The following is a 12313-nucleotide window of genomic DNA, read 5'->3' as shown; positions in this document are numbered from 1 at the left end:
CCCCCGCACTGCTGGCCGGGCCTGGGGCCGGCTCGGAGGGGTCACGACCGGGCTCGGTCGCAGCCCTGTCCGCAGGGGAGGCAATCCTGGGCGGCCTAGGGTGTCCCAGCAGCCGCCGCCAGCAGCGGCTGCTCCGCGGCACGGCGGCCCCACGGCCCCACGGCAGGTGCCATCCAGGGCCGCCTTCGGTGTCGCCTTGCCCCGGCGCTTTCCCTCAGGCAGGGAGGGTGTGGGGAGTCGGATAGGAGCAGCTGATGCAGGCGTGTGGAAACTCAGTCATTCTGGGGTAGGCAGCGTGTCCCCTTCCCAAACGCTGTTATTTGCACAGGACAGGAGTCCTGTATCGTACAGGAGGAAGAGGGGACATGGAGGCTTCCAAAGGCAGCACTGGTTAGTCAGCAGTAGCTCTCTAAATATTTTACGTGAGACTGAAGAGTGCAACTGCTTTTCCACTTACCACTGCTGTTATAAGGCATTAGTGAGGAACGGAGAGGTGTAGAGGTATGTCTAACTCCCAAGAGAATTTCTGCCTGCTCCCTTTTCAGCTGTATGGATTGTTGCTTGGAGGCCCTTATATGTTTACTAACTCAGATGCTCTCCCGTTCAGCTTCAGAAAAAGATGCACAGTATCTGCATCTTTTCTTTGGCAAAGTCCTAGGAGCACAGCTGATAACACAAAAATCTTGGAACTGAGCATCTGCTATTTGAGATGCAGGCATGCAGCATGGGACACAGAAGTACTTTGCCTCTTCTTATTTTATGGCTTGGTTCCATGAACTGCTGAGAGAAGACAAACCTTGCTTGGTGAGACTCTTCACTTCTTACCTTATCTGTGTTTTCTTGCTACAACCAAATTTTAAAATCTTAAAAAAAAAAAAAAGAAAAAGAGATATGGCCTTTTTCAGTTGTTCTCCCTTACTAGGACAGATCTTACCATAGAGATTCTGCTCTGACATAAAGCATTCTCAGACCAACATTTTCTTGTTCACTATGAACAAGCACTTGGATATTGCACCACAGCTTAACATAGAGAAGTACTGAAAGGGACTTCAGCTTTCCATAGAGAAAAATGCTATCATCTTCATACTGTGTAACCAAACAGTCTGCTTGGTGCAGCAATGGGGGATTCCACTCCTGCTTTGACAACTATCATGGAACCCCATTGTAATATCTAAAGACTTTGCAACCAAATGGTTGTTTCTGATTGCTTTGCTTATTTGGATTTGGGATTTTGAAACATCAAGCATGTTTTACTGTTCAATCTAATGAGCAGAAATCTTCTACTTATCACCTTCTTCTCAAGCAAAAGCAGTTTGTACAGTTTTAAGGATTTCTCATTAAAGAATCAGCATGATCAAAGTATGCAGAGTAATTAATTGATGTGTTAAGAAAGGTGAACTAATAAGAGCGTATTGCAGAGATCTGAAGAAATTTTAAAATATCTGTCCAGTCAGCTGTCCAAAGCTTCTGGAAACATGAGGGCAGAGCTACTGCAGCCATTGAAAAGAGTATGGGAATTGGTAAGCAGAGGCAGGAATGATCTAGGGTTTGTTTCTTTTTCCCTTCAGCTGTTAAAGAAACAGGAATCTGAATGGGTGGAAAACCTACTGTCATCAACACGGTGCTTCCTCTGCTGATGGAGAGCACCCATATTCAGGTCTTGGTCCTGACTTGCTGGGAATGTGTGTTGGACACCTCAGATAAAAGGATTTATCATGAAGGAACACTACAGTGTGAGCAGCTGGAGTGGATAGCTTAATTCACAGAACATGGAGGCTTCATCAACAACATGAATTTAGGAATCTTTGGAGAGACTAATTTGGCTGAACTGAGGACTAGACTTTAGGATGCAGAGGAACCTGCAATGTCCGAAGGAGGAAACTGGTTGTTCCTTGCAACAGATTGTTCTCCCGCATTCAAGTCCTATCCCCATTAAGCTGAAGAATCCTTGAGTCACCCAAAAACTAAAGAAAAGAAAAATCCCAAACATCTGAGAAAGAAGAGGACACAGACTGTCCTTGGGTCTAGAAGGCTTATACATGTTTGTATAAGTGCATATACGTGTTTGACTGAGAAGTGAAAGATGTGGCTGTTGATGATTAGAGAAAGCCTTTGAGACATACAAAAACAGTAGTTTAGTCAACAATTAAGAGAGATTGCATGCCTGGAAAAAAGATCCACTCCCACAGGTTGATGAGGTTTGTCTTTGTATTTGACTCCTCCCTACCTTGTGTTGGTTACTCATGGGAATATTAACAAGGTCAGATATGTGACATGCCATAGGCAAACTGAAACAAATTAAGTGTACTGAGAAGTACTCAGCTTTTTGTTTTTGTTTTTGTTTTTTCCTACTATGTAAATATGTTGCTACACTGACAATAGCAATAATGTTAATAACTTCCTTCTATTTCAAGCAATCCCCATCAGATCCTCCAGTTCCAGTATTGGGGGTTTTGAAGTCTTTAAAAGGTTGTCCTCTGACCTACAATGCATTCTGCAGAGCTGATAAAGAAAAGGCTGTATGCTGCTCATATTACAAACACTTCCAAGCAGTTGAGTAATTGCATATTATATGTGTATGAAAAAAACAAGGTGGTCACTATGGTGTTTTGAACTCTAACTGCATTTTTTTCAGAGGAAGAGAGTTCTACATTCTCAGAAAGACTTGCTATTTGCACTATGGTCTCTGCTCTCTAAGTGCTTCATAAAACGATTGCCTCAACCCACCAGTAATGGATTATAGATTAAGCAGAAACGAAAGGGCACAGGATTGTTCTTTCATGTTGTCTCCCAATTTATTTTTCTTAAGCAATAGATAATAATTGACAGAAGCAATTGAAGAGTCACAGTTTGATCTGCCTTTTTTAACTAGGAGGCTGCACTAGGTTGTCTTTATGTTATTTTTTGTTAGGGGAGGCGGTTCTGTGATCATTTGTGGTTTGGAGCAGAGTCATTAGGTTCTTACTGACATTCCAGTGGACAATTGCAAGCTGGTCCCACTGCAGTTCTCTGTAGTCCTGCTCTTGGAATGGATTTCAATAGGCAGCACTTCTGAGGTGGGGCAAAGTGACTTTAAACCTCAGAGTTTTAAATTTGATGTTCTGTTTGATTTTATTTTTTTATATTTTTTTACCTTTAGCATTCATATGACAAAATGGGAAAAATATCTTTTGTCAGTGTGACCTATCTTGGGAACATTTAAAAAGCTCCAAATCCATGCATAAAACATCTGAGAAGTTTTCCATTAAAGCAGGGAAGAAGGCTCTTAATGTTGCTAATATTTATTATCAGCAGGGGAACGGGAAAAAAAGCACGTTTGAAAAATTCAATTCAGCATTTCTTAAGCCTCCCTCATGCATATTATAGATTTTTCTTTTCTTAAAGTATGAATGAAGTAGGGAATTAATGAAGTCAGTGAAAATGTTCGATGTTGGAGGCTCTTCAAATTTCAGAGGAAGAAAGCCAGGCTGTGTTTATGTTGGTACTCTTAGTGCTCGTGAAAAAAAATCAGTAATTGTGGCACTAGGAATAACTGCTTCTGCTTGTCCCCTTCTTGAGCTTTGCTAGTCTTGCTATTATCTCTCTATTCCTATGCATCCTTGTGTTTTTATTCCATGATTCTTCACTCCCTCATGAAGTATTTCTCAGCCCTTCACAGTGGTAAAATTGGAAGGAACATTGGATTCAAAAGGAATTTTTTGGGTCATGTGTTGGCGGATGAGAAACTCAACATGACCTGGCAATCATTTGCATCCGAGAAGGCCAACAGCTTCCTGGACAGCACCAAAAGGATTGTGGCTAGCAGGGAAGAGAGATGGTTCTCCCCCTCTACTTCGTCCTTGTGAGACCCCACCTGGAGTACTGTGTCCAGCTCTGAGGTCCTCGGCACAGGAAAGATGTGGTCCTGTTGGAGTGGGTCCAGAAAAAGGCCATGAAGATGATCAGAGGGCTGGAGCACTTCTGTGAAGGCAGGCTGAGAGAGATGAAGTTGTTCATCCTGCGGAAGAGAAGGGTCTAGGGAGACCTTACAGCAGCCTTTCAGTACTTAAATGGGGGCTACTTAAAGAGAGCTGGAGAGGGACTTTTTACAAAGGCTGGTAGTGGTAGGACAAGGGGAAATTGGCTTTAAACTGAAAGAGGGTTGATTCAGAGATTTTAGTAAAGTTGTGGATGTCCCATCCCTGAAAGTGTTCAAGGCCAGGTTGGATGGGACTTTGGGCAACCTGGTCCAGTGAAAGGTGCCCCTGCCCATGGCAGGAGGGTTGAAACGGGATGATTTTCAAGGTCCCTTCCAACCCAGGCCATTCTAGGATTCTATGATAATTTGATTTAACTTCTTCCCTTAAACTTTGATTTAACTTCTTCCCAATTAAAATGTATTTCAATTCAGCAGGTGTAGCAGGTGTTGTTTCATTCTCTGTTTAGGTGGTTGAAGATATCTTCAACAGCTGCTGCAACAGGAAGTCTTCTCAATATTTGTCTCCCTTGGGATGACTCTTGCAGGATCTAATCTACATGAAACCAGTTCCTTGCCTTTGAATACAGGTGGAGAACTGCTAAATACAAAATTGTGGTTAGTAGAGCATCAGACCAATTTGGTTCATAATATAAAAATTCTAAAACATTTATTTAATATTAAATATTATTTAAATAATACTTTGTTTTGTATAGTGTAAAATGTTCACAGAAGAATTACAACGAATGTTAAAATTCTTTGCTCTATAGCTGAGTGTAACTCTCACAAATGTCTATTAATTTAAAATTGATTGTTTTGTTCAGAAATCAAAGATCCAGGACATGTTGAAAACTGAGAATATGAGACAGTACAGTATAAAATAATTTGAAAGCGAGCAAATATATTGAGAGCATTTCTCTTACCAATTTTTTTTCATTAAAAATGTTAACAGAAGCTATTACAGGACTTAGAGAATTTTTGTAGGAGTACAGTAGAGTATAGAGTACAGGGTGTTGAATCTAGGTTAAATTTCATTCTGTCTCCAAGGAGTATTTACTGTAGCATAAAGTAAAAGATTCTCAATTTCATTTACCTATTTTCATTCCTTCATAATCCCTTCAGAGAGGATAAAAATTTGTATCTGGTATTTCAAACACAAAACCAAAGCATTTTAGAATGCTTTATAGTAATGTCACCCCCCCCAAGCAAATAACTTCCATATACATTTGGTAAACTCTTGTTCTGCCTACATCAACAGTATGGCTCCAGCTGAATTCAGCAGAGTCAGAAATATGTCCAGTTAATCTTTTTCCTTTAGACAATTTCATACATTTTCTTTAGCATGTTAAGGGTGAAAATTATTTAGAAGTATTAGACACAAATTTAAATGAAACATATTTTAAAAATGTTTACTTTATGCAAAACATTTGGCCTTGTTTAGGAACAGTTTTTTTTTTTAAATTTCTAGCTGTTTTTTAAATAAATACAGATTTCAACAAGTCTATTAGAGTGTACTGGAAATCTTACTTCTTAGAATTTAGGATTACATAATGATGTGACTGGGACTATTTTCTTGTGACAAAACATAGAACGTTTAGATTCTGCTTGAGTTACTCAATGTTTGTTACTATTTTGGCAGATTATTAAAATTAAACATGGATATTATTCGGTGCTTAAGTCACCTTTTAGGTATTACTTAGTGCATATTGAGTGCCTTTGTAATACAAGACAGACCTGTACTTGACTGTAAGCACACAATCAGCCACAGTGACTGCAACAAAAATTATCACGCAAATGAATTCTTAAAATATCTTGATGAGTCATGGAGACACTTTATTTTCCTATCAGTCTAAAAATATAACCTAGCTGGTTCTGATTACATCTGAGAATTTTAAGTGAGTACTTTCTTTACAATCTTTGCAATCAGGAAATTTAATATCAGGAAGGAATTAATGCCTCCTTTCAATGCATCAACTAATTTAAAAATCGTCTATGAATAAAACACCAACATGTGGCTAAACCGTTGAAAATATCAGTAAAAGTATACATTTTTTAATCCTCTGAGCTATACTGAAGTAGGAGAATTTGTATAGATATTCAAACAGGGGTACATGGTATTGTAGTGTGTATGGCCTAGATTGCTACAGAATTTTTACTTATTTTATTTTGTCTTTGAATATCTAAAACCAAGCTTAACCTCACAGATATGTTGTTTTCTCTCCACTCAAAATAGTTCAGCGTAGTAAAACTTAAAGCGTTAACCAAGGAAGAAGATTCCAGGATGCTCCTGTCACAGAAAAGTAATCTTCTTTATCCTAAAACACTTTTTTTCGACATGTGGAAGTTTTTAGCTAGATGCAGAAAAAAATTTCTTCTCTTTTTGCAGATCTCTGTGGGATTACTGTGGTTTCACAGCAGGAAGATGAAGTGACGTGTGTATTATCTGTTCTCTGCTCAGCTGTTTTTCCTTCCTAGAAAAGAAATAGCAGATAGAACTCCTCAGGGAAAGAAACAGCGTTATGGACAAGGTGGGTTAATACATTAACCCACTGATTACCAGTTTCATAGAGGGATACCAGTAGCAGAACGAAAACCAAACCCACCAAAGCAATTTGCTGTGTTGCATGACCAACTTGCTCACTGTCTGGCATTAACAATATTTCAATCTGCAGAAACTAGGAAAAAAAAAATCAACGTCAATTATTCATGATATTTCTGAAAATTGAGGAAGAAAATTAGATTGTGTTATGGGTAATGAACCTGGTAAATAAAGCTAAGGAAATACAGTGCAACAAGTTAAGAGGATTGGGTGAATTTTAGCATTAATGGATGGTTCATGGCCACGCGATGGCAGCAGAGGCTGAGGAATTAGGGTTTTTTTTTACTATAAACTACGGATAAACCGGATATGCCCTCAAGTTCCTAACTGGTACTTCAGGTTCCAGAAAATTACATTATGAACATTATGTACATTTTCATTTTAAAAGATGTGGCATGTTCATCAGACCAGAAGTTTCTGTGGAGAGGGGTTACATACTTTTCTTAAAAAAAACCCCACAAAAATGAAAGAAAAATACATTTGGGCCAATTTTTTTTTTACAGTAAAACTGTATTTTTCATCTCCTTTGCCAATGATTCCATCTTTCTTCCTCACTTGTTGAGTTAGTTCCACCCAGAAGAGTGGGTGTATTTTGATAAAAACATAGCAGTTGCTTACTTTTTCCTAAATTCTTTTCATGATACTTTTGTCCACAGGAAAAAACTCCATTATAAAACCCCCTTTGGGGAAACCATAAAATTAAAATCTAGAATGTCTTCATTTTTCAAGGGGAGGACTAAAAAAACTTGCTAGTTGAACTGAGGAGGCAGAATTTTTGGACTCAGAGCAGTATAAATAATTAAGCTCTTTGTATTTTAACAAGAAAACTACAATCTTCTCATTATATGTAAACTAGATGCTCTTTCTCAACTCCTAGGAAACTATTTATGTATGCCCTTCATATGAAAAATTATAAGAATTCAGGGTTTGTGCAAGATAGTAAACAAAACCTCAGAACACCACAAGTTAAAAATTATCTTTCCGAGAAGTTGAGATTTTTTTCTTCTGAAATGTATAAAAAGCAGGCCTTTCACATGGAATTCTCTACTGGAATAGGCACAGTTCCCTTTCTGCATTGCGTGTTCCAGATCCTACACTACAAGTTCAGGTTTAATCAAAAAAGACAGTCCAGAACTTCTACCAGAGTCTCTCTTCAATCCATGCAAATACTTATATTATGATTTTCTGCTGGAGCATGACATTTTACAGAACTCAAAGGCAACCAGGTAGAGTTTAGGCAAGCAGCCTTCGGGAACAGCTTAGATGGATAGGATCATAGACTGGATGTCCTCCAAGGTCCTATTTCCTGTGACTCTATGAGGGTTGTCTTGAGGGCTGCCCTACCCTCTAGGAGGGTAGCAGCTGCTCTTACAAAAAGTCAGTACGCTCTCCAACAATAACAAGATGTTTACAGGGATGTCATTAGGGTATCCACAGCCCTGAATTCTGCATAAACCAGAGGTCTTCTCTCTTGGCCTCTCACTGGATTGCTCTAATATGGCAGGAAGTGGTGAGGAAGACCATAATCACCAGCTGGAGGATGGCATGACTCAGCAATATACATAATTTCGGGTAGCCAGAAGGGAACTCTGTTCAGTAGCTCATTTTGGGCGTCCAGATTCCTGCACTGAATGCATGTGAATGAGTCTTTGCAATTGCAGGCCGGTATGCCTAAAGCTCTCTGGACTTCCTTCCTCCAGCCTGGGATTCCACTGCTCTGTCACGACTACCCGAGGTGTTCCAAGCAAGCCCTGCCTCACAGGGCAGGCAGCAGCACTGTTCAGGTAAATCAGGCCTTTGGCACGTGAGCTTCGGTTGCTTCTGCTGCAGCAGCTTAAGGCATTACTGCTCTGCCAGTCTGCCCTGGTGGCCTCCTCCTATAACAGGAACAGTGGGAGAAAACCACACAGTCCTATTCCTCTACTGGTGCTAGGTTTGAGGAGAGTTATGAGCAAGCATGATTTCTAGACTGTAGACCCACAAAGCAAAGAAAGCAAAGAAAAAAAAAAACACGTCTCCTAACTTTAGTAGTGAGGTTTTACATGGCATTTCCCCCCCACAATCTGAGGACTGACAGATTAAATTACCTGGAGTATGAGCACATGGGTTCACAAGGGAAAGTCCTGTTTAACCAGTTTGATACCCTTTTGTGATAAGGTCACACATCTAGTGAATGAAGGGAAGGTAATGTTTGCAGTTTTTCTGGATTTTAGTAATGCTTTTGATATTGTCCTTTACAGCATCCTTCTGGACAAGTTGTCCAGTGGTGGGATGAGTAGGTTCACTACACAGTGGGCAAAGAACTGGCTGAAGGACAGAGCTCAAAGGGTTGTGGTGAGTGAGGCCACATCTTGCTGGTGGCTGGTCACCAGCGACGTCCCTCAGGGCTCAATTCTCCTCCTGTGCAATGAGGGGCAAATGCAAGTTTAGGTGATAAGCTCTCAGCGCACATTACGAGAAGAGAACAGTCCTAATGAGAGACCAGGGACTTGTTAGAGACAACTGAAAATCCACATGCATCTATTTTGTGTGCAAGCAGCCAGCCAAGGAGCTAACCCTTTCTGCCTCACAAAAGGCCTTAAGCCAACAAGGGTTTTTCAGCTGAAAAATTAATATGAGTTCTTTCCTGGAGGTGTTACTGTGACTAGTTTCCCAGTCTAAAGAAAATGCTGATTCGTATCTGAAAATGCTGTATTTGTTACTTTTCTTGTCACAACATGTAAATTGGATCCAATTTCCTATGGAATTTTCATCTTGTTTATACATTTGCTTGTTTATTTATCTCTAATTTTACTTCAGCTTCTTTTCAAAAAGCTCAAAGCTCTCTTTTTTCTTTTTGCTATCATGTTCTGATTCTTCTATTTCCATCCTTCTGTGAATCTCAAATAATCTTCCGGTGCTTACTCAGAATTAGATTCTGTTAGAATCAATTAGAATAATTGTTATTATTCTAGTACGAATGCTGATATATATTCTTGTGGCTGCTACCAGAAGAATATCATAAAGGACCACTAAATGCCCAACTTGACAAATAAATCTTTCCCCAAAGCTATATCCTTTTCCATTCTCTGTTGTCACTTTTTAAATCTCCATCTGAAACTGGTATTTATGGGTTATTTTGAAGGCTAATTCAAACAAAAGGTTTAAGAGCTAAATACCCTTTTTTCTTACTGGCTGGTTAAAAACCAAGCAGGTCCACAGAATATATAATATAATGTTTGATTCAAAGAGATAACATTGTAAAATATTTGGGATTCTGGAAAACCTAATCATGTAGCCAATGAGAATTTTGCAAGTTCCACAACTTTGTGGCCGTATAGGACTAGAAATGACAGGAGATTAGAGTGCAGAAATCAGTCATGTAATCATTGGCAAGTGAATATATTGGATCAGTCTATCCAGTCTTTATTTTCCACCACACAAATAAAATGGGACAAGCCTCTGTATTTTGAGCAACAGAGGACTCCCTGTCAGCTGTTAGGGGAGCATTCACATTCAGTCCAAGAGATGCTGGGTTCCAGTTATTACCTATATTTTTGTTTGTCTAAGACACCTCTGAAATAATCCAGGCATCTTTAGAGATTTTGTTTTTTGCAAGTAAATCATCTGATAGAAAAAGCAGGTGAGTAGGAGGAGACGCAGGGGATTTTGTGATAGACAGAGCATGAGTCGTCAGTAGGATTATCAGGAGAGAAGAAGCTCCAGGATAGTATCTACCCACATGCATGGCTGCTGAACTGCAGCAGCAGCAGCAGACTCTCTTGTGGTCTGTAATTTAGGAGATATCCTTCTTGGAAAAATAAATGTAACTCTTCTGATTCTCTCCAGGAGAACTAATTCCGATCTCAGACTTTGATGGGATTTTCTGGCATACATTTTTTATCCAACTGTATGAAAGAGTAATCAAAAAAACGTGCCCTGGGTTATCCTTGGATATGCATGAACCAAGGCATGAAAAAGTAGAATGAGGCAGATGGGAAAATTATGCCCATAAGAGCCTAGATAGATCCTTTGATAAACCAAGAACTGTCCAGAATTTCTGGGAAATTCTGCCATGCACCAGTGCAGTAAGCTAGCACAAACTGTGGGTACTTTTACTATGAGGAGAAGCATATGCTAAAAAACCACACTGCCTGGCAATTGCATGCTCCTCTAGGGTGGTATCTGTGAAGTTCTGAGGTTTTCACTGCAGAAGCAGAAATTGGACACTGCTTGGGATCGCCCATTGTCAGGATACAATTTCATGTTTAAGGCAGCATTCTTTAGCCTTAGCATGGGTTAGGAAGGAATGAATTATGTGCGGAATGTGGTGGTAGTCTGGTGGTTACATGTTCATACTCTGCTATACATGTGGTAAAAAACTACACAAAAGAAGTTAGAAAATGATCTCATAGACTCTTCTAGCCATATTAATAACTACAAAGGTGGAAGAAAGCATAGAAACAGTAAAAATACCCAGGACACAATGGTAGCTGGGCTTGGTTTTATCAGCCATATACCTGATGACTAAGAAATGGTTTTCTTTTGTCTAGTTTATACTTGTTTGTCCTTTAAGATGGATGCTTTTAAAAAGGCGGCACAGAACATGGTTAGAGAGAGACAAAACAATTAGAGGACCCTTTTAAAAATGAAGAATCAGATTCTGTAAAAGATAGTGAGGATATGTGCAGTTAAAGGAAATTCTTGAGTATCATGAAGCTAATGAAGAGGGTAGTTGATTAAGAATTGCATTGCAGGTATGTGCTTGACCTTTGAGCAGGTACATCATCCAGGAGGGATGCCCCAAAGTGGGAAGGGCAGATGGAGGTACCAGTTCCTCCCTTTGGCTGACTTGGGCACCTGAACACCAGCTAAAAATGCCCCTGAGCTACAGAAGTACAGCCCCCCCCAGACTGACTCACCTCAGTAGGAACGCAAGACTTGTGCCCACAGTTTGAAAAGAAAATGGGATTTCAGGACACAGAAGTAACTAAGAAAACACTACACAAGATTTAGAATCACAGAATTGCAGAATCATAGAATGGTTTGGGTTGGAAGAGACCTTAAAGATAATCTCGTTCCAGCCTGCCCTGCTATGGGCAGGGACACCTTCCACTACACCAGGTTGCTTAAAGTCCCATCAAGCCTGGCCTCGAACACTCCCAGGGATTGGGCATTCACAGCTTTTCTGGGCGACCTGTTCCAGTGCCTCACTACCCTCACATAAAGAATTTCTTCCGCATATCCAACCTAAACCTGCCCTCTTTCAGTTTAAAGCTTGCCATGGGTAGGGACACCTTTCACTGGACCAGGTTGTTCAGAGCCCCATCCATTTACCTCAGCTAGACCGCGCACGGCTTCGTTGATATAGTTTAATTGAAAATCCCTCTGCCACTGTAGGAGAGGCGATACGAGCAACTTGTGGACGGAGGAGGAGGGCGGTACGGGAAGCCCGTCCGCAGGAACCGCTCCCGGCGCCGCCACCACCACATCACCTCAGCGCCGGGCGGAGCGGCGCCGCAGCCCTGGACAGGACTCCGCGATTCCAGAAGGAATCGCCAGGCTGGCGAGCTGGAGAAGCCGCAGGCAGCCCTGCCGGTAGGGATAAACAACCCTCTGTTCCCTCCTCCGCTTCCTGCCGCTCCCGCGGGCGCAGCCCCGGGATCGGAGCAGGGGATCGGGGCAGTTCCCGCCGCGGCTCCGCAGGGGGCGCTCCAGCGCCGCGCCCGCCGCGGCGGCCGCGCATGCGCAGCGCGGTGGGGTGGGGGCGGCCCCGCCGG

General features: G+C 41.1%; 2 long non-coding RNA genes across 2 annotated transcripts; one reads left to right on the top strand and one right to left on the bottom strand.

The window, feature by feature from the left end:
* Positions 1-141: 141 nt before the first annotated feature.
* LOC135414602 (uncharacterized) lies at positions 142-4389 on the top strand. Its single transcript, XR_010430737.1, has 2 exons — positions 142-804; positions 1569-4389. It is a non-coding gene; the product is annotated as an uncharacterized LOC135414602 (long non-coding RNA).
* Positions 4390-5767: 1378 nt separating this feature from the next.
* On the bottom strand, positions 5768-12248 carry LOC135414604 (uncharacterized). The gene is made up of 3 exons (XR_010430739.1): positions 11871-12248; positions 6559-6630; positions 5768-6426 (listed from the first exon to the last, which is right to left on the bottom strand). It is a non-coding gene; the product is annotated as an uncharacterized LOC135414604 (long non-coding RNA).
* Positions 12249-12313: the final 65 nt, after the last annotated feature.

This window comes from Pseudopipra pipra, chromosome 1 (genome assembly GCF_036250125.1).
Source record: "Pseudopipra pipra isolate bDixPip1 chromosome 1, bDixPip1.hap1, whole genome shotgun sequence".
Taxonomy (NCBI): Eukaryota; Metazoa; Chordata; class Aves; order Passeriformes; family Pipridae; genus Pseudopipra; species Pseudopipra pipra.
This window is presented reverse-complemented; position numbering and strand designations above follow the sequence as displayed.